Source organism: Corvus cornix, chromosome 10 (assembly GCF_000738735.6).
Source record: "Corvus cornix cornix isolate S_Up_H32 chromosome 10, ASM73873v5, whole genome shotgun sequence".
Classification (NCBI taxonomy): Eukaryota; Metazoa; Chordata; class Aves; order Passeriformes; family Corvidae; genus Corvus; species Corvus cornix.
In genome coordinates, this window is record NC_046340.1 from 7,256,885 (window position 1) to 7,283,354 (window position 26,470).

The following is a 26,470-nucleotide window of genomic DNA, read 5'->3' on the forward strand; positions in this document are numbered from 1 at the left end:
GTATCTGGTGAAGTCCAGGGGGTCACATCATCGGTTCAAAATGAGGGAACAAAAACAGAGCAGAGAATTGCAGCCAATGTGCTGGGAAAGACTCCAACAAAAGAGCAAAGCTGCTTTTTTGTGCGGACAAGACGTGTTAACTGGACAATGGAGTGAAGAAACACCAGGAAACAGAGACCTTTGTTTGCAGAGACAGACTTTATCCAGCGTTGTCTCCTTTCTGCTGGACTGGCATGTGTCTGTTCTGGCTGGTGCCAAGAGAAGGTGCAGGGCAGGTGCTGGGCTTCTGTGACAACCTTGAAGACTGTAAATGTCTGTACTTTGATACACAGATCACATATGGCAACAGAGGGAGGTTTTCAAGTCTCCTTTCCCATCATTTAATGACACTCCGGCTGCAGCAAAGAGAACAGAGTCCTGGGCCTCTTCCCACGTCTGGATGTTTTGCTGGAACAATATCTGTGATGCACAGACCCAGCTTTTTCTCCAGGTATGAGGGGGAAGAGGAACTTAGGGAGAGATGAGACTGCTGGTAGGAAAGAGAAAGCCTGCATATATTTTGCATTGTGATCATTTAAGCAGCCCACGCTTACTCAGGTTATAGTTTTTGGCTTCTCAATTTTAATATGATGGAAGGGTGCCTAGAACGATGGATGATCTCCTTTAGTGGAAGAATGCTTTGTGTAACTGGTAGTCATAAAGTCATATCTAAATCTCCAACAAACTGAAAGGTGCTTTTATCTGCCTGAAGAAGATGATGTTGGTTTAAGTATTTTTTTTTTCTGACCGTACTGTTTCCTATCAATACAAAATCTCTACAGAGAAGGAGGCTGTGAAGAGAGCTTATGCTGAAATACAGTTCTGTGGGAGATATTTCACGTTCTCCTGAAGCTAGGCAGGACTACCATCCAGAAATGAGGCAGCTGCTGGAAAGTACCCACTCCGCAAAACACCAGTTGGTGTGTCCTTCTGCAACCACTCTCTGATTTCTACCTTGATTTAACCAGTCAGCCCAGTCAGTGCTGGCAGGCTGCATTTTCCTCTCACTTTTCTCAGCCCTGGGAAGAGATGAGTATCTGCCTGACAGTGGCACAGGGAAGAGGAGGTTCCAGGACTCACAGCTTGCAGATGCAGAGATAAAGATGAGAGGACATCTGGTCTCACCCGCAGCCTGTGAGACAGGCTCTTGGCAGAGGTTTCTGAAGTGGCTTGAAGTGGGGAGGAGGGAGGGGCTGCTGGGGATCATACGCCCTTCTTTTGAAAACGCAGGAGGGTCCTGGGGAGAGGGCTGGGTGGGAGAAGCTGCCAGATGTGAAGGGATGCTTGGCCAAAGGAAAACTTCCAAAGGCTGAACCTGATTTTCAGGTGTGCAGAGGTGTTCCCATGCAAAGCTTTCAGACTGGTCTCCCTCCTCAACATTGCTCCCAATCAGAATGATTTTCAAGTTAATGGTACACTGCCCTACCCTCAGCCTCCACAACTCGCACATATCAACCGAAGATATACAAGTTTTGGCTTTTTTTCAGGTTCTTGTTATTTAAAGAAAGAATAATCTCAAATAAGCAAAATCTGTGATCAACCTGTAAAGACGCTTCAAGGTTATGTTGTCTGATAAGCACAAATAGAGATTGACTATCTAAAATTCATGTATCGCCGTGAAGCCCCCCAACTCAGAAGAACAAATATCTCCCACACACAGAATCACCTAGGGTCAAATTCTCTGCTGGTGTAAACTGGCAGAAATCCATTGACTTCTCCCATAAATCAATTTAATTAAAAGTGTCTTCTGATGTGTCTTTGTTTAGCAATAATGTTAATTTGAGAAGGTGTGATGGCAAGAAAACAAATCCCTTTACATTCCCTCCCTCCAACCCTCTGGCTCAATTTTATTTGTAAAGAAAATATTTATTTTTTAAAACTGGAACAATAAATGTATTGTTCACAAGGAGTCTTTTGTTCTGCCAATACATTCACCCAGAGGAAGCTTGTCTGAAGTTGTGTATTGGAGAGGGAGGAGAGAAAGGGCCAACTCACAGGTATAAATTGCCCATATACATAGGGACAATGAGTTCACCTGATAAAATCAGACCACCCTCCCTGCAAAACTATACCTGAAGCATAAAAAAATTTGTACTTTCTGAACTTCTGAAATGCTGTGATTTATTTAAGAACTTTTATCTTTCCTACAAATCGGACTACTCCACCCGGACTATCCCATTAGGCTCAATTCAGCAAAATGCTCCCGAGCTTAAATTCACCAGCAAATCACTTAAACACATGCTTAACTTTTAGCAAAAGCTTAAGTCTCAGGCATTCAAACCATTCATGTGTGATTTATTCCTGTCCTTTTGGAGAGCAGAAGGAATGTAACTTGGCCAATCCACAGCCGATAAGGAGGCAAAACCGAAGTGACAGACCGAGGTGTTGGGAAATATTTGCTTGGCTCTGAACTTGTGTTGGCTGGAACGAGTTCAGATGTTTCCTTGAACTCTGTAGGGAATCCTCATGGGGTTTTTCCTGCTTTTCTCGTGGGCTTTAGACAACACGAGGGCTCCTAAGCCCCAGGTGCTCTTGCTCAGCACTTGACAGCATGTAACACTTCAGGACTGCTTTGGGAAAAGAATTGGGACAGATGGCCAGCCTGCTGGATTGCTACGGTTGTCAAGGGTCAGTTCTCAAGTAGGTCTCTCTCAGCCTTCGGTGCATCTGTGATTTTAGATGACTTAAACTGTATGGAATATGTGTCATGAGCATTTTCTCACATTTATGTCCTGCGGGCTCTCCCAAAACCCTGAAGTGTCAGGTGTCACTGTGCCAATCTTATTTGTCATGTACCAAGACAGCCCCCAAAACAGGTCGTGCATTCTTTTAAGCACCCTTGTGATCGTTTCATTTCCTCTGGTGGAGGAGCCATCCAAGCTGTGCCCTCAGGTACCAGGTTAAAGCACTCGTGCCTCTGCAAATGACACAGGATGTTTGCACTGCACTTTCTTCTGGTTTCAGCCCACCTCATCTCTGTCACCAGGGAGGAGCTGTCTCTCAGCCTTCCTTTCTCTGCAGAGCATCCCACGGGTTCCCAGCCCACCATGCCGGCAGGTGCTGTAAACAATGGGATCATCCAGTGGTTTCCAGCAAGAAAGTCCTGGAGTCCTTGGGACTAAAGGAGAAATTTGGGGGGAAATCCAGACATTGAATATACACTTTGTGAGCTAATGCGAGGGTTTTCTTGGAAGTACAGGAGGCTTCAGCTCCCCCGTGGTTGACTTTGGTGGATGGGCTCCGGTCCTACCTCACAGCTCATCACCTCCTGTCTCTGCTCCCGAGGAGGTAAGGGCGACTTTTCCTTGATCTTCACTTCTGCATCCTCCCTGAATACAAGGGTGCAGTTCTTCCATGCATGGGAAAGGAGCCTCTGTCAGTGCTGCTACAGTGAGACCATCCACTGAAACCACATTTGCTTTATTAAATCCGTTTTTCTCAGAGGTTTCCCCACATTTTGCTGGATGTGTTGAGCTCATGAGACCTCTCACTTCCTGAGATGTTTATAGGCTTTAATAAAGAATCTGATGGACAATTTTATCCTTTGAAGACACGGATTTAAATTTTAGCCTGTGTTAACTGAGGAGATATTGGGGGATCAACTAATATTTCTTATGCAGAAGTCTTATTTAATTCGATCCAAAGCACCTTATTTTACAGAGTTAAACATTACTGCTGGAAATAATTTCAAATTTGCACAACATTGAATCCTAAGAATAGTTCTGAATGAGCTTAAAACTTGTGTGGGGACTGAAAGAGGGAAAAGAATCAAAATGGGATAAAAGAGAAAAGACTGCAGGAGCTAAAATAAAGAAAGACAATCCCTTCATCACCTGAATAAAACCCAGTAAGTGTTGAAATGAGGTCGAAAGATATTCGTTAAGACTCTGAAGTAGAAAGGCAGCAATTATTTCTTTGGAAAGTCTCTCTTAAGGACTTAAGCAGAAGCCTGGAGGGGGCTGTCTCCAGCTAGAAGGAATTGCCCCTGGCTTTACCAGGAGAGAGGGAAAGAAAGGAAGCAATTACCCACTGAACAATGGCCCATTAAGACGCTCCTTTCTGTTTTCAAACCCAAGCTCTCTCCCCAGTGTGATTTCCAGCTGGGAGAGAGGAGAGGGCCCCGTGGGAGGCAGCAGCTGCAGGCAGGGAGCTCCTCTTTGCTGGCTGGGACAGCCCCGATGGCCAGGCAGGAGATGGAAGGGAGATAGAAATCCCGTGTGACCTCTGAGGATGCTCATTCCTTCAGGGATGGGTAGCTGGAACAGGGTTATCCTGTGGGCCCAGTTTTGGAAAGCCTTTCTTCATTCATCAGGTTGTACCAGGGGAGGTTTAGATTGGAAATTAGGAAAAAGTTATTTACAGGAAGGGCTGTCAAACATTGGAACAGCATGCCCAGGGAAGTAGTGGAGTCACCATCCCTGCAGGGATTTGAAAGATGTCTAGATGTGGCACTTGGGGACATGGTTTAGTGGTGGGCTTGGCCGTGCAGGGTTAGTGGTTGGATTTGATACTGTTAGAGGTTTTTTCCAACCTAAATGATTCTCTAATTCCTGTTGCTCTCTGCACTGTCTCCTCTGCACCCGCTGACTCCCTCGGCTGTCCTCCATAGCCAAAACTCATCCCTCTGCTCCTGGGGAAGTTAGAAGGAGCTGGGGAGGATTAGTCAAACATGCATGAAGTGGAAATCCTGAGCCCATTTAGAAAAAACACCACTTTTTAAAACTAGAACCCAGATCAAACCATTGCAGTCCCCCTCTCAAACCTGCCTTGCCATCAGAGCACATTGCAGAACATCTTGCATGCAGCAGAAAGTTTCTGGGGTTTAAAGCATTGCTACAGCGAGATCTCTGGTGGGGTGAAATAAATCAGCAGCACACATGGCCCAGTGTGAAGGGCAGAGAATACCTTAGAGACAGGAGGTCCTTGCAGCCTCCACCACCCTTCCAGGGCAGGGGGTGGAAGGAAGGACTGCTCTGTTCACCGCCCACCTGGGAGCACTAAGGGGGTTTCAACACACACAGACACACACACACACACGTTCTCTGGATGACTGTGCTGCACCTTGGCCTTCCAGGAGCAGGGGCTTCACCCATCTCCATTATTCCCCAGCGCCTGGCTGCGCTGAACAGCCCATGGCACCCGTGTGTCAGGCTGAGTACAGGGAACAGCTGGAGCCTGCTCTGTTTTATGAGGTCTGTAAAGCTCTTGTAGGTGCTTGCAGCCTCTCTGCCCCTCCTCTCCCACTCCAGCCACATCTGCCCCTCCTCCCACAGCCAGGCACCCAGCCTTGGCCTCTGGTCCCAGGGCTGTGCACAGCTGGACAGTATTTTTGGGCTGCTTGAAACAGCCGATTCCCACCGCCTTTCTCAGCCAGCCTCGTTGCTCTCTATGTATGACCTTAAACCCTTCTTCCTGTTCTTCCTCTTGCTGCCTTTTTCTTACACTTTGCTTTCCCTGACCTGTTTCTGCACTTCTCCTCTCCCCATCCTTTCACAATTAGGTCAGAGGGATGCTTTCCCATTTCTAGGACACTTATTTCTAGTTGTCCTCTCTGGGTAGAGTTCTACCTCTTTCCTCACGGTTCTGTTACCAGATCTGTATTTCTGTCAAGTTGGTATGAAGGCATTTCTGCAGCCACAGGTAGACCTGAGTGACTGGATGGGTTTGCTTATCTGGGTGGAAACCACTCCAATGCCTCGGTGGTCTGTGTGCACCCTCCACTCCTGTCAGGCTGCGGGAAGCTGCTGCCTTGTTCATGTGTGTGCTGCCTCACATGTGTTGGAGGGTGTTTTTCCCCTTCCATTCTTCTCTGGATGGAGCTGACTTCAATGGCATTTTGTTCTTCATATCTGAAAGTCAAACCACTCGAGAAAATGATGCAAGCAGGGCTGATCCCTGCAATGTCTGTGGGTCAGAGGTCAGCAAGGAGACTGGTTTTGTTCCCTGGTCAAAGAAAACTTGTTGCAGTGCCTCTTGGGGTGGTCTCTGCAGGAAGAGCAATAATGGGAAAACGAGCCAAAGCAGGGCTGCTGTGCCCCCAGGGACTTCAGTGTCCATTCAGGCTAGAAGAACCTGATGGATGAAATGTGGAATTTGAGCTCATCTAACAAAATGACCTTGATGCTCTAGGTGTTCTTGCCCATGGCAGAGGGGTTGAAATGAGATGATCTTTAGGGTCACTTTCATCTAAAACCCTTCTATGATTCCATGATTCTAGGCAACAACCTGGATATTGCCGTGGACGCAGCCACTGCTGGGCATCAGTGTTGCAGGTCCCTGATGTTCTCATGTCTTTGATAGCACAAGTCTATTCACCCCTGTGGAACAATGGGCCAGACCTGTTCTTGAGTCCCATGAGCAGATTTCTCCTCCATTCATGCTGTGAAGCCTGAAGTTTGCACTATTTTTCACCTGAGCCCTGCTTTGGGGTTTACTGGTGGAGGGGATCTGAAGACAGTAAGGAATTTGGGTAAGTCTGGGGAGGGTAAGAATAGGTCACAGGTGAACCTACCCACAGGTGGCTCCTCTCTGCTATTTGTTGGGCAGAGGTTGGAAATAATTAAAGTCACAGAGCTTAGGTGTTGAGCTGATGGCCCTGCTCAGAGAGTACAAATACCTACCCAGGAGCTGGGAGTGCTGGTTTGTCTGCTGAGTGGTGGGGTCTGCAAGTTGTGGTTCATCCTCCATTGCTTCCCAAGGTAGGCTTGTGCTATGGTCTTGCTAATAGGCCTTTTTTTGTCACTTGGGGACAGCGCTGTTGCTCTGTTCTCCTGTCTCACCCCTGTCCTGCTCTTAGCTGGGAATGAGCAGTAGAGCTCGTGTGCAGCCGTGTGTGGCTCCCCTCTGCAAGCTCCTCTGCCTGGCAATCCGTAATCCTGATAAAGCACCATCTGGGCTGGAAGTGTGTGAATATCCAACATGACAGCACCTCAAATTCCTTCTTTATGCTTATTAATAACAAGCTGTAAAAATAGCAGTCAGACAAGATGAGATCATAAGGCTGATCGTGGGATGCCATATGCTGTCTGTTTTACTGAGTGAGGCACACAGAGGAGACCTGTGCTGTCTTGCTAGCACAGGGTGGGGCTGGGGGGGCAGCAAGGGGTGTATGGCCTCTATCCTTTTTAGGATAAACCATGGGAACAGAGAGGCACTGCTGGAAATTGCTGAAAATCTCTGAGTCTGAGGAGCAGCAGGTGTGAACAGGACAACTATTCCATGGGTTTGTGGTGGCTCTATCTGGTTGTGACTCCAGCTGCTCTGTCCTGACCACATAGCTCTATTTCTTTGAGGTGATGATACCTTAACAGAAACCAAAGATTTTTATTTTTTAAGATTTTTTTAAAAAATTCTGTTTACTGTGAACTTAAGATTTGAAAAAATGCGGAGAGAAAACATTGGGCCCATTTATGTTTGTACGTGCTTCAAAAAGATGATGTAGCTGTTGGCCAGCTGTGGGATAGCAACATTTTCTGTGCTTAAAGGAATGATATTTCCAGCACCTAGCAGTGTCCTGTTTGTCTTTCATAATCCTCTGGCTGAGAAGTGTTAGTGTAGATTAGGGCTCTTCAGACTTTGATAGCTCGTGGACAACAATGCAGTGTTAGTGAAGTGTGGAGGGCAAGAACCTGCTCCCTGCTGACCCAGGCCAGGGTGCTGTGATGCTTTTGCCTAGGGGATTTGCCTGTGTTACACCTGGGCTGTGGTTCGTGGTAAACTGCAGAAACAAACTTTCTGACTCTTTCCTCTGTTTAAGGAATTCATTTTCTAGCTCAGGGTGTTGCTCCCTTGGTAACGCCCTGGGCTGTGGAGCTGCGTTTTCTGCTGACCCTTGTGCTGGTGCATTGCTGCCTCGCTGGAGGGGCTGTTTTTGGGGAGGTGACTCTAATACCCAAACCAGCCCCTTGCTCCTCCGGTCCTCAACGAGGCTCAGGTGCCAATTAAACCTTGCACAACCAAGAGCAAGCGGGACCTTCGCTAATATCCCTTCCCAAGACCGCAGGTTCTGCTGTCCCAGGATGTGTGCATGAGTCATTGTCTGGAAATCCAGGTGGCCAGATGTCCTCCAGATACCGCTGGGCTCCTCCAGAAGGGGCCAAGGAGCCGAGGCTGCTCCTTCCCTCGCTCCCTCCCTCGCTCCCCGCGGAGGTGCGGCGCAGGTGAGGAGCTCGCACATCCCCGCGGCGCTGGGGCAGGGAGCCAGCGATTGTGGGGCCGGCCCCGGGGGAGGCATCTGCGGCAGCTGGGTCCATCTCTGCCCCCCACCCTGCTGGGAGGGAGGTGGGGAGGGGGCTGTTGTCACAGCTGCCCCGCAGCACTCGCTCTCCAGCTGCTTTTGGCTGCCGCGCTGGTGGCTTGCAGGGAGCAGAACCAGGGACCCCTGCAGGCCCCCGCTCCAGACAGCTGGGGAAAGGCTCCTTTGGGCTTTCCCGGTGCCAAAGGTTTTTATTTCTTAGCAGAGCATTGATCTAAGGGCTTTGCCCCTCCCTGCTCCCCTCCGGCCCGTGGGCTGTAGGCTCTGTGCAAAGCACAAGCGGACAATGTTGCTGGCGAGTTTATGTCTGGAGTTTCTGGAGGGAGGCAGAGTCCTGCCTTGGGCGCTGGGTTGTGCTGGCTTTGCAATCAAGATGGTATTCTTTAATTAAAAAAAAAAAAAAAGGTTCATTTTTTTTCCCGTGATTTTTCAAATTGTTGAGAAGTCTGGTGGCAATACAAAATGAGGACATTGTATTGCTTTTAGACAGTGACACATGAGCTTTTCATGAAAAATCAATAAAATAACTAGTGTTGAACTTAATAAACTTTAAAAAGCTGCGAACACCAGGGAATCCTCTTTTGAGGAAGATCATTTTCTTTCCAGAAGGAAAAACAGATTTCTGAGGAATAAGTGTGGCTAGATCTAGGTGGTAACTTGTCGGCAGTGAGCAGTGGTCTCTCTCCTTGCCTCAGATCCCCCTCCAGTCTTCCCCATAGCCCTGGGCTGAGCTGTGCCATCAGTGTGCAACTACATTCCATCAGCCTTCATAGCTCAGGCAAATCTCTTCCTTCTTGAAGAGGTAAAATCAGCCAAAGCCTTCAAATTCTGTTGCTGTGAGGACCAGGGCACTGCAAGAAGCAGCTCTGCTTTAGGGCAGCTCCTCCTCATCAATGCAGTTATCCCATGGGCACATTGTTCCCATCTGTGCCCACCTTGGGGGAGGCAGGGATTAGGGCTCCATAAAGCACTACCATGCTCCAGGAACAGGGCAGAAAACCCCTTTTTGTATCTGTCCCTGAAGCAATCTTGCTGGAAGGTGAATCAGGGCAATGGCTCTGCAGGAGCCTGTTGTAATTGCCAGATTTAAGATGATGGGCTCTGAATCAATCTTAGCTTTTACTTTGCTGGGCTAATTCAGGCTTGAAAACTGAAGTGACAGCTTATGGCCAGGCTTTTCAGTTTGGCTTGTCCAAGATTGTGCATGTGTGTTATGTGGCTAAATGCAAATAAGCTGCTCCCAGGAAACACAGTCACAAGTGCTAAACTTATTATCTGCATGGGCTGACAGCGTGAGCGACTGGAGAGCACATAAATTACCTTTTTTCTGCTCAGAGTGAAAGTGATACTGGTGCTGTAGTCCCTGACAGTAAGGAATGACTCTTTCTGGTTGGACAGGTTTGATTGGCTGCTAATTTACTCTTGCTCCTCTCATAATTCAGCACAGCTTTCTTGATGTGCTCTGCCAGCTCTCCCCAATTTGCTGCTAGGAGGATTTTCATGCAAGTGAATTGTGGATTCCAGTTAAAACATGTACGGAGCACGCTTGTGCTTGATGGCTCTGTGCTTGGATGTCGCAGGAAGAGACAGCATTTTGTATAACTGCAAGAAAAAGACCATGTTCTAATTAGTGTAATTTATAGTCCCTTGCAGGCTAAAACAACAGCTGATGAGTCATGGAAGTTCCTTCTTCTGACACTTGCTGAAAGAAATGTTATTTTAGCTCCCATGACTTTTGGGGAGGGGGGAGGAACAGGGTGTGGAGGAACTGAAATGTCTCACCCCTTCTCCAGCACCTGCATCCTGCAAAGTGTTTCCTGTTTGAAGCTTTCTGGGGTGGTTGCTGTGCAGTGAGGGAACACTGATTATGGCCATGTCTAATTATCAGTCATGGTGGATCCCAGTTTGGGTGCCTGTGTCTGAACTGGAGCTCCTGAGCCCACTGTGTTTGCTGGGACAGGAGGTCTCAGTAGCTGCAATAGTGTCAGTGTTGGATTTATAGCTGAGCAGGCAGAAGGATGAACACTCAAGTTCCCTGTGCTCTACCTGTGCACTGGTGTGTTGTGAACATGTGTGGGCAGATGAGAGTGGAGTGAAAGGTGGGACTTTTCAATTCCATTTTCAGGGATGGTCTTGCTACTGAATTTCAACCTAGTCCTACCCCTCTGGCCCAAGACTTTGTTCAAACTGGTCTCTGCGAAGGTTAGTCACTTGGATAAAAGCAAAGTTTTACTCTAGGTTGGTTTTTCCACCCTGAACTTGTCACTGATGATTGGGTGAATTGAGCCAAACAGCTCAGGACCTGCCTGTGAGCTGCAGGAGTGACAGGCACAAGGGTGGGGGACCCTCCCACCTTATCCTGGGGACTGTCCCTGGCCATGTAAGTCTGGCTCCGACCATGAGAGGTCAGCAATGGACCTGCCCAGCAGCCAGCTGCCCTCCTTGGAGCAGGCATTGCACAGCCCCCTCCATTCAGGTATAGGGGATGCCATATGGATATTTTTCTCAGGGCGTGCTGTCCATGCATGTGTTTGGAGTGGTTAGTGATGTAAAATAAGCTCCCTGGAACAGTCGTGTCTATAGCAAGCTGTGTCAAGGGTTTTGCTCACAGCAAAGCCGAAGATTTCTTTACTGAGCATTTCTTTTTTTCCTGGTGGCTTTTTTGTTTGGCCACCATGAGATACTGGCATTCTTTGGTTTTTGCTGTTGGAAGACAGACTATTCTCCAAGAATAGGTAAATTGTAACTATCTTGCACGCTTGTCTGTGAACTTCAAGAACTTATGGAGGCTTTTGGAGGAAAAAAAGATTCTACAAATTGGAATCTTTGTGTAAAAATGAAGTTGCAGAGAGCTCACCCAATGACATGTCAGTTACGAAGGGTCCTCAGACAGCAAATGAAGTGGCCATTGCCTGGCTCTGCTGAAAATGTGCCAATGACTGTGTTGGACCACAGACCTCATGCTCCTAGATGTGTAACTTCAAGTTCTGGCTTAGTCCATGATTTTGGAGAATTTCTTCAAGATCCTGTGTGCTCATGGCAGCAAAATCATTGCTGTTTTGGCTCTGACAGACAGTGGGAGTGTGCACCTGAGAGTGGAGAGACAGAGATGGCTCTATGAAAGTGGTCAGGACTGAGTCTGGTGGTATGTGAGAATGAGAAAAATGAGAATCCTTAAGGAAAAGGAATCTTACAGGGGTAAGAGGGGGCCACAAAAAACCCACCCCAAGCAACTTGCTAGAACTTTGTAGGTTTTTTGGTGATATCTGTGTAACTTGGTGCATCTGGAGCAATGTGTGACCTTTGTTATGCAGGTTTACCAAGGTCAATGATAATAAAAAAAGGCAGGAAGAATACTGCTTTGTATCCATATCCAAATGCTCTGTGCTTGTGTAAAAACCCAGAGTAACTCCTGAGGCAAGTGATGATCTCAGCTGAGTGGTGCCAGATAACAGGATTTCTGGCAGACACACACAATTCTAAGGTGCTTTTTCCAGCTATTTTTATGACTGTTCATGAGATGGTATTTAATCCATTACTGATATTTGCAGCATGACTTTAGAAAAACAGTGGAGGATTAAATAATTTCCAGAGGAGCAATTTCTCAGGAGGAAAATTTCTTTCTTAAGGACTGCACTTAACCTGAAAACTTCAAATCCCCAGGTAAATTTATCAAGCTACTGGTTTTAAAAATATATTGGTTCGAACAGATTTTGGGTGAAAGGACCTCTCAAGTGAGTAGCACTCAATTAAACTTAATCTGAATCTCCTCTTTCCTGATGTATTCAGTCTTAGTTTATATTTTTTCTTCTATCTTTGTAGCAGGAGGCCTAAAATCCTATTTTCAGGTATTTGGTTGTGACAAAACCAGATGCATTTTAAAGCAACATCTTCAATGTTTTTTCTGTATTTTTGGGGGAGAGATGCTACTTTCATATATGATTAAAGAGAGTTTGCAGATGCCTTGTAGCTCTTCCTTTCTTGGTCTTATTCCACCCTTCAGCCTCTTCTTTTCTTCCTCTCATAAGTCACTGTTGTGTGAATTGTCTCAGCCCCTCCAGAGCACCAGGCTGGCATCTGAATAGTCCCAGAGAGAACAACTGATTTTGTTGTTCTGGTTAAATGTGTTTGATTTTTCCCAGAAAAATGGGAACATAGGCAGAGATTGCTGAGACAACAGTGGAAGAGTTAGTAGCTGCTTGTCAATAGGTTTTTTTTTTTTTTCCTCTGGGCCTGTATCCTAACAGGTGGGGTGACTTTCTACAGCCAAGTGTGGCAAATACTTGCCATTGTGAATGGGGATATTTTTCTTTCTGCCTGTTAGGAATTAAGGATGGTCTTGATGAAAAGTCTTAAAAGGCCTCCATGTGTGTTGTTACACCACGTAGCTTTGTTGGAATGGCCCCTGGATTTCACAGGGCAGGGAGGTGGCTACGAGCTTTTGGTTGTGGCTTCCTTCCCAGAACTGGCACTGGCCTGGAGAGTTGTCCTCTGCATCTCTCCTCCCACTTCCATATCAAAGGGCTTATCTTCCCTCTGCAGAGTCTTACTTCTCTCTGACAACAACCCATAGGACTGATAAGATGCATTTTCAAGCCAGAGGAATCATCCATCACAGCTTGTTCTTCTCTGGCACCACATATGAGGCTCAGCCACAAGGATGGTTGGTGCTCAGCCTCTGCAGCTTGGTTGCCCAGGAAGATTCTGGGCTAGACTAACCCAGCTCTGGGAAAAATGGAGCTAATTAATGTTCTAGTGCTGAAATTTGTTTTCCAACATATTATCTCCAGAGATGTCTCCTGAAAGAGTCCAAGCCTAGGCTTGGATGTCCGAGGGGTCGGTCAGGACATGTCAGTGACTTGTTTATCCCTCCTATCACACACCCAGGGGTGGGAGAGGTCAGTCAGTGCCTTGGACAGATACTAGAAATATGGATGGTATTTCTGCCTCTGAGGCAATTCCTTTGTGATCCTATAGGCCACTCTTGGCCATCCCCAAGTGTTTTGTCGGGATTTAAGCCCTTTATTTTTGGGAGCAATATTTAAATTTGGTCTTTCATATCCTGTGCCTTTGTTTCTCTGAGTTAGTAGTACTCAGCTGTGTGCCAGGGCTGTTGCAGGGCACCATTCATGGTGCCAAGCCTTGAGCCTTAGATCTTCTGGTGAAACTTACTGTCCAATTGCAAAGATAAAATTCCTCAGAGAGCTTTAAAACTCAAACTCACAGAGCATTCCTGAAATTGTTGTGAAGTGATATTAAGTAAATACCTAAGGCAATATTTAGATGTGGCAAGCAAAGATGCCCTGAAGCTGTTGAGGCTTGCTGGTTGCCTCTCAAGCGTATTCTGGAGCATCTAAAAAGGACTATGTTTTTGACATAACTGACCATGCAAGGTGTGTGAAATGCCCAGGTAAAGTGGCAATCTGCTGCTTGAGTTGGAACCTGGCAAATGAACTCCCACTGGGCAGGCACTGCAGCTCTGCAGTGAGACCCTGGGCAAAAACATACCTGATGCTTTTAGAAGTGACTTTTTACCACCTGCCATATATCATAATTGGTGGGATTGGGGAGCAAAGGGGGGAATGTCTCCTCTGCTCTGCTCCTTTGTGTTAAAAGAAAATCTTATCTGAAAAGCTTTAAATTTTTCCAGGAAGATAGCCCTCTCTCAGAAAAGCTGAAATGAGTCTGGGCTTTACACCTATAACAAGTCACTTTAAAATCCTCTATTAATAAATTGTCATGCTTATAGATAGTCTTGTTCTGCTATGTGTAATTTATAGAGGTGCTCCAGTGGCTAAACACAGCACAGGGCACAGGGACAGATAAGTTCAGCAACTTGTAAACACAGCTTGTGTTCTCCTCTCAGGATGTTTGAAGGCATAAAAAGAAAAAAATTCATTGCCTAGACCATAATTTATTAAAGAGTGTTAAGATCCTGGTCAGCACAGTCAGGCTGGTGGAGCAGCTGATGAAGAATCTGATCAAAGCCTGGATCTTAGGGATGAATCCAAGCAAGCTGGATCTTTCTCTGAAGTGTCTACAGAGTATTGCCGGCAACTGCATTTTCCAAGTCTTATCTCTGGAGTTCCCTCAAACCTGATCAAGAAGCTCTGATTCTCTTGTTTGGGGTTTTTTTCCTACAAGCCATCAAAGCTCTCCTTCCAGTTCGGGAGAAGCTGAGTTTGCTTTTAGCAAAGATGGACAACATGGGCGAGCACAAAGTGTCTCAAAAAGTGTCTTGACCTTCATGCAGTGCGGAAAAACTCATCAACCAAGCCAGAGGCTGCCATGCTTCATCAGGCAGTTCTGAGCTGGTGTTCCAGCTCCACATGGTTTAGGAGTCAAATCTATTGTGATCAATTATGCAGAGAACTAAAAGTTGTTGCACATGTTCTTATACTCCAGCAGTGCATCTGAGCACAGAGAAAAGTTTCAGCATGTGCTGACCTTGTTGAATTGCCACCCAGTGTCCTGGAACAGAGTGGAGAAGCCTTGGGATTTGGACTGTCAGGCAGAAAAGGGGTGGCATAGGACAGGTTGAGTTCACCCTCCCAGCTGTGGCCAGAAAAAGGCAGGGACAAAAGGGAAGAGAAGATCTCAAGGGAAAGGATGTGGTTACTTGTGGAACTGATTGCAGAAAGCTGTGAGCTGGGAACGGGGAAGAAAGCTGCTGGATTTTCTAGGAAAGACAGTGTGACAGTAGAAGATGGGCTGCTTTTAATAATCTGTTCAGAGCTATTTCTGCAAGAACAATGAATCTCTGTGCCCCAGTCATTCCCCATCTGTTTTCTCATCTGAAAACTCATCTTTCCTTCCTTTCCTCTCCCCTTCTACTCTCTCCACTGTCATCTTTATTTTAATTTTGCTTCTCTGCTCTCCAAAGTTTTTGTGGGGATGGAGTTTGAATGAGGCAATAGAAAAGGTAATATTAACCAGCAAAGCAAGAGCTGATTTATTTTTATTGCACCCATTTATTTTCTTCACACCCCAAACATCTTCATAAAGGAAATGGTTTAACCTTTGGAGTATGAAGTATATGCCAAGGAGTTCTGGGTTTGTGTTGTAAAGTATTGTGAAATGTAAATTGAGAGAGGAAAGGCATGATTCCCTCCCCAGTTTGATGAAGCTTTTGTGAGGTGCTCCAGGTGATATTGTTTGCTGTAGGAAGGGTTCATGCCTTCACTCCCTTTGTAAATATGAAAAGTAAGTAGCCTTTGTATTTATATACAGATATAAAAAGGATTAAGGAAGGGAAGACATTTTTACCTCAAAGATCATATTCCTTCCTCTCTTCCTTAGTTCATGGTGGCATTCAGGTGCTTTGGGAGAGGCAGAACATGAGTGAAATGAAGATATGAGGTATTAAAGGGTTGAAATCTCTTAATGCATTAAACATGGGCTTAGACATTCTCTCATTACGCTTTTCCAGTCCCCCCCACCCAATGTGCTCTCAAGGGTATGCTTCCCCTGGGTTAGAATAATCATCTCTCTGGTCTCCCCTCAGAGAGCCTTTGCTCAGTGAGTATTTCCAGTTTTTCATTAGGATAATTTTACTGTGAGGATTTTGGTTTTTTTCCCTCCTGCCAAAGTACCCAGCCATATGGTATTAGTTTCCTCACATAAACTGCCACCACTTCCCTTTCCTGAGCCCGTGGATGTCAAGGAGAAGCCTGACAGCCTCCTGTCCCAGTAAAGGATGGAAGCCTAAAGGGCAGTGTCTCCAGTCGGATCCTGCACTGGCCGAGCCTGCAGAGGGAATTTGGGAGTTCTTCTTGCTGAGGGAAGTTTACACTAAAGGTCACAAGGAGATTCATCGTGCATAATGTTTGGGTTTCTTCTGCAACGACAGTACTGAAAGGAGCTGCGTGCCAGGAAAGGATATTGGTGGTAATAAGGAATAGCAGTTTTCCTAAGCTTGTAAAGGATTTCACTTGCAGGGGTATGAAGTTCTTGCTGGGGAAATGACCAGAGGTTTGAAGCCTGTCAGATTAGAATAAAGTCGAAGAAGTGTCTCTCTTGTCTTTCTTTCTTTTTTTTTTTTTTTTTTTTTTTAAATAATTTACATTGAAAGATTTCTCTGGACTACAATCCCTTTGGTTTCTATTTTTTTTTTTTTTTTTTTTTAAGACTTGCCTCCCTGCTGTGTCTGCCAGGAGTGGGCACTGTTAGTGCTGCAGTTCTTTGTCCCACTGTCTGTCTGAAGCCCTCAAATATTTGGAGCTCTCTTGGGTGTCGGGGCATTTGGGACAGGGAGAGCTGTCCCATGAGAGCTGAAGGGTTGTGCTCTTGAACAGAGAAGCGGGAGGTGATCAGTCTTTGAGCTCAGTGGAACAAAGCCTGTGTTTGTTGTGTTGCACAGCTGTGGTTGCGTCCCCCTTTAAAGCTTGGGAAGCTCTTCTGTGAGCCCTGATGCTGAGGAAGAAATTCTACCTCCTCTGTCCTCTTCCCCTGTAATGGCTCCCTGCATCCCATCTCCAAATTAAATGAATTTTTCTAGGGAATTCTAAACACTTAGCTACAGATCAGCTAGAATACCTCTGACTGAACCGGGCTATGAAGTAACACTGACAAGGAGTTGAAAAAAGGCATTTAAACATAAAATAAAAGGCTGAGAACCAAAAAATCTGCTAGGAAAAAAAGCAGACTTCCCAGATCCTATAATTTCTAAATAAATTCCCTGTTAGCAGCAGCATTGCTATGGCTCATGCCATTTCCCTGCTGTAGTTAGCCTGAAATATTTTATCCTCCCTTTCCTACAGATCTCCTGACTGCTTTGAAAATGAGACCTTGTGTTTTTCCCTTCAGTATCCACTTTAGTCTCTGCTTGTGTTCACAGACCTTAGGATGCAGTGCATGGCAAGGAGGAAAAATAGAGTTAATTTGCTGGTATCGGTTCTGAACATGATTGCTGTTAATTGTCAAGCTTGTCCTCTCCTGACTGCAAAAATAAGCTGGTTGAAACTAATCCACTGTGTGCTTCTGTATTTTGCTGACAACCTGCCAGCTACCAACTAGGGGTGTGATAAATGCCCAAATGGCTAAAATTTCCAACCAGCTTTCCGCTCTGCTGCTTTCTGAGCTGTGCTTTTAGTTCCAGGTTTGTCATCCATGTGCCTGTTGCCTCCTGCACCAACAAAAATTCAACAGTATCTGCAAATCAGCTGGAATTTCAGACTTTGGCCAGCCTGTGCAGCCCCTGAACCTGGGCCCACTGATATATGGTGATGCAGCTTCTTTTCTAGCCATGTCTTAGGAAAATTCTCCTGAGCAAGTTCATGCTGCTCCTGAGCCAATTGCAAGCAGGTTTACATTTTGGAGGACTGTGGGGAGGAATGGTGTGTGTGTGATTAAAGCTGTTAGACTTGAGAAATCATACTAAAACACCAGGTTCATTGCCTGGCTGGAATTAAGCGATGGAAGATTTCTGCCCACCTTGTACAGCCAGAGAAGCAGCTGTGTCTGGCAATTCAGGCTGTGGCAGTGCTGTGCACAACCAGTAACTGATAAAGGCCCTCAGGTTTTGTAAGCCTAGGTCTGACCTTCTTTTAAGATGCAATAAACCTCAGAACCTGGCTTTGTGGAGATGGGGAGAGGCCTGCTCAGTGCATAAGCTGATACTGGCTGTAAGCATTCCCTCTCTGTTTTGCTGCTGCCATGAGCACATTGTGCTGTCAGTGCTTTGCTTGAAGACCACAGTTGTGCTTTTGCACCCCCTCATGCTTTAAAATGATTGACCACTTATTGTCTGGGAAGTGAGTAGCCTTGTCTCGTGGCTCTTTGGGAGGGGATGGACAAATATTGAGGCTGTGCACTTAATAACTTTCACTTGTGTCATTTTCCCTGGAGATCCATAAGCAATATATTTCTTGACTCCAAGGTAACTCTTCAAATGAAACTTTGATGCCCTGAGAAATACCTGCAAAAAAGACAGAGCAGGGATCTACTCACCTTAGCCCAGAGCTCTTGTTTGAGCCTGAGATATAAAATACAGATGGGAATCTGATGTTTCTTTGAACCCAGATACAGCTGAAATGAAAGATGTAATTCATAAAAGCTGAAAACATCTTGGCTGTCAGTTTGAGCTTGGTGGTTTTCTACCTGCTGAAGCAGAGAAAGCAAGTGAGAGCAGCACAGGCAGATAATGTGGATTTTTTAAAATTATGATTTTTAATTGTTTATTTCTTGTTAAAATGAAGTTTATAGTACAGTTTAATTGTGCTCAGAGGAAAGAGTGTGAAGAATATAGCTGTGATGGTTCAAAATAATAAAATGAAGGATAATAGGGCAAAGGGAAAAGTTAATTATGAGTATTTCAAAGGGAAAGCATGAACTGGGTCAGTTCTCTGCCCTCTGAGGTTTTTCTAGTCCTGCTTGCTTTAATACCTCATGCAGTTTGATTTAAAATGTTCGTAGTAATGGGAACTCCACTGTTCCATAAACAAGGAGACCTCCGCATCCTGACCTGTGGCCTAATCCTCAGACTAACACGTCACCACCTTTATTTCATCTTTGTGGTCTCATTTCTTCACCCCCTGCGATGCTGGGACAGATTCTATCTCATTTTTAACAAAGAAAATTATCCCTAAAGTAAAGATCAGCAGCCTTTGTAGATCTGTTTCCTACATAATCTTGGAAATGGATCCATGGCAGAATGGTTCAACCTTCTCTCACTTCACATTAAGGTTTGATGGAAACGCTAAGGTTCTGATCTATGTAATAAACCCAGGACCATCGTTATTTCTGGAAATTCCTCACTGTGTAGATTTCAGGCCAGGTGAGCCCACCCTTTCAAAACAAAAAACTCCTTGTGTATCAGCATGGTACAGTGCAGCAGTTGATCACACCATAATATAAATAACAGGACAGGCTCATGGAGCAACATGAGGAATAAAACTGACACAAGGACTCAAAGATAAATGAAACTAAGAATGAATTCCATGCCATGAGAGCAAAATGTCACAGCTGGAGAACATCAGGCCTCCCAGTATCTAACAATGGTGCTGCATTAGACATATGGGTGAATGCATTTTCCTCTTTTAATGGGAAGAAAAAGCAGATTAACAGACCAGAAGGGAACCACAGTGTGGACTGGTTAGACCTCTGACAAACAGCACAGGAGCTTTATTTTTATTTTAATGATTTGAGCATTTGATGTGGTATTTCTGAAAGCACATTGGGACCTTTGTCTGAACAACCATTCCTGAACCATTGGGTGGAGAAAGAGGTCCAGAAGGCAAAAGGACATGACTGAGGTCACACAGAGCCTGGAAAGAAAAGTTTCCTGCTTTCCAGGCTTATTCCATCTGGATGACTGAAGAATTCTCCTAGAGCCCTTGCTACCATCCACCACTTGCCTTTAAAAATGGAATGTTTCCTTGCAGTATTGTGGTTGTTTACACAATGTAGTGTTGGCTGGTTTTTTTTGGCACTTGATAGGTAAAGGAGGTTCTACACAAGTTTGTTTCTGTGGGGAAATGGGGCAGGGTGACTCAATGGGTTAAATCTTGACTTTATTCCATTGTATCTGCTTTTCCAATTAAAACTGCTGGCTGGCAGTTTGCATTATCAGGAGAACACTGGGAGCTGGGCTGTGCTGAGGGCTTGCAGGCAGGATTTCTCCTGGGCTCTGGGAGCCACCACGCAGTTCAGTGACAAAAGCCACTGGAAATTCTATCGTGGCCTGGCAGGTGGATGGAAATCTTCAGCCATTTCCCAGCCAGTGTGAGCAAACTGATAGTAATTCCCAGGAGCTGGATCCTAATTACATTTCTCTGCTTGGGGATCATTTCAACCTTTAATGAGAGCTTGGTAAGGAGAGAAGGAGAGGTAGTTTTCTATTACAGCTGAGGATAGGGGAAGGCTTTGCTGCCAGGGAATGTGGGCTCCTTCCAGTGCCATACTGGAGGAGATGTCTTTCCCACTCACCATAGAAACACTAGCTGCTTCCTTTTGGTTGAGGGAGTGGGCAGGCTTGGCTCATTTAGTGGTTAATTTCCCCACATGTTGCTTTCTGGTAGCAGGCTTCTGCTTTGCAGAGTTGGATTTGACTTATCATCCCCAATTCTAAAATTTGGTGGCATTTCTTTCACTTTTTGGGAGACAGGATGGAGGGGGAAGGATATTTTATTGACTAGTATTTCCAGTTTGGTAATGTCAGAGGTGGATCCACTGGTGTAGGGAGAGTGGTAGGCCAGAAAGGATTGCTCTTCCCACTGACTTCTGGCCACTATTTCTGGCTGATGGCTCCAAGTCAGACAATTGATGTGTACAGACATTAATTTGCAGGGACAGAACTGAGGGCTGCCACAGAAACCTTAGTGGGATTAGCTCAGAGGTTGCTCCCCCAGTTTTCTTTAGCCACTACCCCTTGATGCTGAAGACTGTTCAAGGGATTGTTGGTACAAAGTCATGCAATGGCTTTTTGGAGTCCACCATGTCCCTATAAACTTTTGAATCGTGTGATCTGGGAACTGAGCCAGTATTAGACAGTCTAAATCAACCAGACAGAGAAAAATGCTTGAATAAACTGTTACAGGAATGACAGGAGGGAGTTCTGGGATATCCCTGACAAAACAGCTTAAAAAGACTATAGTGGTTTTATTGAAGTCTCTTCAGCTTGAAGAATAACAAATTTTAAGACCTAGCTCACTCTCCTTTTAAGTCCTGGTGTAGTTGGAAGCCTTTTGATGCTCACTTTGTTTTCCGACTACTTAAAAAACCTAATTCAGTTCTATTGCTGCTGTCAGCATTTTGAGACTTTGACCATCTAAGATTTGTCAATATTGTTCTTGCCATTCTGCACTAATTTATTGTAGTTTATCTTTTGCTAACTGTGGGTTTTGCAGATAGAAGGTTTTGTAGCTTCAGTGAGCAAATGCTGACCACAGCATATGAGCAGAAATAAACTCAGCTGTGAACAGGAAAAAAGTAATTTGAGGATTTCTTTTGTATCCCATCTTTTGTGATGCTAAGTAAGTGGCTGAGGACCAATGTGAGAAACCTATGGATAGGACAGGCTGCTCCTAAGATGAGGAGTCACTTCGTTCTTACAGTATCATGAAAAGTTCTACCAAGAATATCACAGAATTTTTCACAGGGGGCCAGTATGAAAGTTACTGCCTCTGCTTTCTCTTGGAGGTGTTTATAGTCTAAATGTCTTAGCTGTGTGGTGCCACCACAGGACTGAGGACACTAAATCCTCAGCAGGCCCCTGGGAACCCTCTGTACAATATCACTGTTTCCAGACCTTGGCACCAGGAAATATTTTACTGTACCACTGAGTTAGTAGTGAGGGTGGTATAGTTTAAGCTGCTCATCTTCCACTGCTCTCTTTATTCTCATCTTTACCTTCTTTCATAAGTTTCCCACCTGAGCAGCTTTTCAAATAACATCAGCAGGCTTGAGAAGGATAATTTCATAAGAAACTCCTCTCTGAATGGATGCTAAAAGGAGTAGGCAGGGATGTTTTCTTCAAAGTCCCTTGTGCAATGACTGTGGGTGTTGGAGGAATCTGCTGAGGAAGGGATCACACAGGCTTCGTATTCTGTAAACAGCATCTTTTGTGGTTGCTGCTGGAGAAATGACATTGCACTACATGATCCACTGATCTAATAGGGACTTCTCAGGCCCTTCAAGCAATCATATCTGTTCTTTTCTGAGTATAAATCCGAGTCCCGGAAAGCAATCACCACTCTAAAAAGGCTGGATGTGTCCTGCGTATATCTGACTCACTAACACAACTGAATTTCCAGCTGAGACCCTGGCAGAGCTTGCAGCCAGGTGCAATACTAGCTGAGCTAAAATAAAGCCTCTCAAGTCAATCCAGCTGGCATCCTGCTGAGTGTCTCACCTTTTGGCATCATCTTCCCATTTACTCATGCTTCTTATTGTGATAGAGCTCTTGCTGTTGCTACAGATCCTTTAGCTATCGTAATTCACACTGATGCCCGGCACCCAAATGGTTAAATGCATTTGGCTTTGCTGTCCTGCTCAGTCCCTGTAGATTGTATTGGAAGAATTGAGTGAAATTGATAGAGCTAGCATTACAGTGAGCAAAACCCCCTGAAGAAAGACTAGATGGGTGGATAGAGAGAATGACCCCAAAGAAAACAGCTGTCAAGGGCAGCTATTGGTTTATCTTTCATTGAAAGAGAGACGTAATGAATTCTAAATTAAGAGAAACTAGAAGCAAGGCTGTTTATCAGCTCTCTGCTGCAGCATAAACAGGCGCTTTAGAGGTATCGACTGCAGTCTCACTTAATGTACCAGTAGGTGCATTTCCTCAGTGCCTGGGAACATCACGAACCTCAGGTTGGACTAAAGCTCTGATATTTGAAATATGCCAGGTCAGGGCAAGAGCTGTTTTGCATCTTGGTGTCCTTTCAGAGGGTCTTTGGACATGGTTTTCTTCTGTTTGTCAGCTAAAAGAGCAGCATGAGCATGTGCAGCCCAAATGGCCTTTGGCTCAAGGGAGCCACAAGGTACAAATATAGGTGAAACCCCAGGGACAGCTGTACACAGGCTCTCCTTGAAATTACTGGGGATTCTGAGAACAAAACAGCCCCTCAGTAAATCTACTCTGAGAAATTTCAAAGAAAATGTTATCCCACCTTATCTGTTCCCATTGTGAGAATAATTACCTCTTTGTAACTCCACTGGGCAGACCCTGGCTGAGTATTTATCAACTGACCATTCAAGGGTGGCAAGCAATCTGACAACTGACTCCAAATAATGTAATAAGGCTGACTGATGAGTTGTTCTTGCCATTCTTGACTTTTTTTTTTTTCTCTACAGCCTTTCTCTGAGATACAGGATAGGAAAGCTCCATCTGCCCAAAGGTGGGTTTGTGCCATGAGCATAGATTCTCTTAGACTCCTAATTCAAAGGAGTTCTTGATGCTGGAAAACATCATCGCCTAGACAGGATCCTCAATTATTTACAGAAACATCTATTTCACGGAACATATTTCAGATATTGTCCACAGAATCCTATATGAAGCTTGCCTTTGAAAGAAACTCATATTCTCAGCATCCAGTTCACAGCAGAGGGACTGACACCTGAGCTTGTGTTTGTGAACAGTGTTCCCAGTAGCAAACTTTTAAGAGCTGATATAATATATCCAATTGCCTTGTTTGATAGTTCAACGTATATCTCTTCAGAACTAGTGAGCATTTAGTAAAACATTACTTTTTGCTTAGATTTGATGGAAATTTTGATTCTTCCATGTCTTGTGCTCTGGCATTGGTTTTTTTTTTTTTCTTATGTTTAGACAGATGGCAGCAAGAGTTTTCTGCATCCCAATAACTTGCTGATTCTCTGGCTTTTGCATATCTTTGTTATTGAGCTGCAGGACTTTGAGGGGGTTGAGTATAAATGGATGAGCCACAGAGCTCAGGATGCTGGAAGTGGGTCCTCCATTCCTTCATCAACACCACTTTCCCTTAGCTGAAGTCTTGAAGATGAATTTGTCTCAATGTGTCAGCTTAATAAGGTCAAAATCCAGATGCCAGGGATGAATATGGCTCATTACATTATCTCCTTGTGAAAATAATCCTCACCATCCTCTGCGGTGCTTTGACTCTTGTCCTTACTTGGCCACATGCTCTTTTGTCATTTTTGCACATTTTCATGCCTTTAATTAAAAGAAAAGGCCTTCCCCATGGAAGATTAATTAGGATAAGTGTGCCACCATTAATATCTGCCATGTTTGGAAAGAGATGATTCACCCTGTGATTAAAGCCAAACGGAATCTGGAATCTGAGGAGTAATTAGCCCTCAGCGGCTCGTAAGTCTGAAGGAAGCACTATTTATCAGTGGCAGTGCTAATGCAATTACTTCTCCACTGCAGCCTCCTGAACTGATAAATCATGGCCTGAGCATTGGGAGAAGCTATCAGTTCAGGATTATGCTTCTCTGAGTCTACAAAGACAAAAAGGGAGGAAATGAAGGGACAAGCAGCTTCTCAACAGCTTTGGTTGTATCAAAACTATGGAGGCCAATGGAATCTGAGGGTCTTTTCTAAACCCATTTCCTGATATATAAAGCTCTGATGCTTTGCAAAAATCATTGCAACTGGTTGAGTTGAGAGTATGCATTTTTTTTTTTTTGGGAGGGGGAGAGAGCTAAATCCAAGAAAAGCTTATGTTCAAACTGTGAAATCTGGGCAGAACAGCTTATCTCTGCTGAAGTTGAACTTGTGATGCATCTTTCCTTAGAACATTTTTGCATGTTTTCCTATGATGGATTTGTTTAGGAGTGGATGGTGAGCAGTGGGTGTTTAGATGCTGCTCCTGTTTTCTCTGTTGCCGGGGGGTTTTTTGGGACTATTTTGCAAAAATCTGGAGCACCTCTCCTGTGGGATTTAAAAGATTATGAATATATTAATCAACAACAAAAATATTCTCTTTTTTCATGTGTATATCCACTCAGCCTCTGAGTTGAGGCAGAAGGTGATAAAATGCTGTCTGGGCCCCTTTGAGAAGCCAGGTGCATCCTTGATGATGTTTTCCTCACTTGGAGAGAATTGTGTGCCCCTTTCCATGAAGGATTTGTCCTCGAGACTTTCCATTCCCCCTCCCTAACAAAAAGCTCATAAAGCAGAGCAAGTAACCCCTGTCTCTTCATCCTGGTGTTTCACAGGTGCCATTTTCCAAATCTGAATTGCACAGCACTTCACCACATTGAAAGCTCAGAGAGCCTGGGCCACTCCTGGAGACTTTCCAATGAATTCCACAAAACTGTGCCATGTGCCTTTCATTTACATTGCATTTCTCAATCCCTTCCATTTCCTGTAATTCCTAAGATGGACCCAACCTGCCAATAAAATATCTGGAGGTAATGGAAGAGGATATAATGTGCTAGGAACTGATTGCTGGCCTGGACCATGGGGAAATAGCTTGGTCCTTTGCATTATGGTCATATAGAAATGGTCTGGGTTTAAATCTGACTTCTTATATCTGACTGGTATCCAAATAAACAAGGGCAGCTGGGAGAAGTCTAGTGGGGTTCAGACTAGATGAAATCTTCCTTCTTGCAGCTGCAACCTGCTGATAGAGTTGTTCTGGGATTGTTCTCTCCATCTTCTCTGACACAGAGGAATTTGGGCCAGGACCAAGCTGTTTCTTGCACTAGTTGAAATAGTGACCCTGTTTTAGGTGTGCTGGAGCAGCCTTGTTGGAGCTGAAGTCTGTGTAGGGTGGAAGACCTGTCCAGTGGCTTTTTTGGACCCCTGTGTAAGGACTTTCCATAGTATTTCAGATCTGCTGCTTAAACCAGAGAAGGGAATGGGGTTAATCGTGGAGCAGCAGTGAAAAGATGGAGCTTGTCCTTCAAATCCCAGGCAGGTCTTCCTTCAGCAATATGGAAAATGAGCAATGTTGGGATGCTCTTTTGGTAAGCATTATGTTGGTGTTTTGTTTTCAGCGGATGGGCAAACAAAGTCAGACTGAGATTTCTTGAAGGAAAAGATAACACATAAAATTACATTAGCAGCTGCTATGTTGCATTTGTTGACGTGTTGGCTGACTATGGTACGTGTCACAGTGAAACAGCTCCAGCACCACTGAAAGAACACTGATTTTTTTTTTTTTTTTTTTTTTAGGAGCTAAAGGAAAAAAAAAAATCTGATGTCCCCTTTGACTGCTGGGGAAATAAAAAGCCTTAATTACCTATTGGTCCTCTTACAGAAGAGATCTGGCATGAGATAAACATTTTTCTGAGATGATTTTCTTTAACAAGTGTGTCCTTGACCTTGCTAGTGAATAATAAATGCTGTTTGTCCTGTATCAAACACTTTGATTCTTTTTATTTTCACAGTGCAAATATAAGGTAGTTTTGAGCATTGGAGAGTGGTTTGCCTTTCTAGGTCCTGTTCTCTCATGTCAAATTTTTGGGCTGGTATGTTGTTCAACAGGCAGCTTGTTAGGTATGATGTTGGCCCACAGACCCTCATGAAGATCAAAGGGATTAAATTCAAAACTCAGGGAAAATATGGAGAAAAGGTAAGGGCTGCTTTTTTGAGAAAAAAAAAAATTAGAATTTAGACAAGTGGCTCTGCCTTAATGTCATGATAGGAACCAGTCAAAATCTTTTGGCACTTTAACTGGGTCTTGGAGCCACATGGTAAAATGAGGCATGGGCTCATATAGTGGACATGGTAATACTAAACTTCTGTGTACC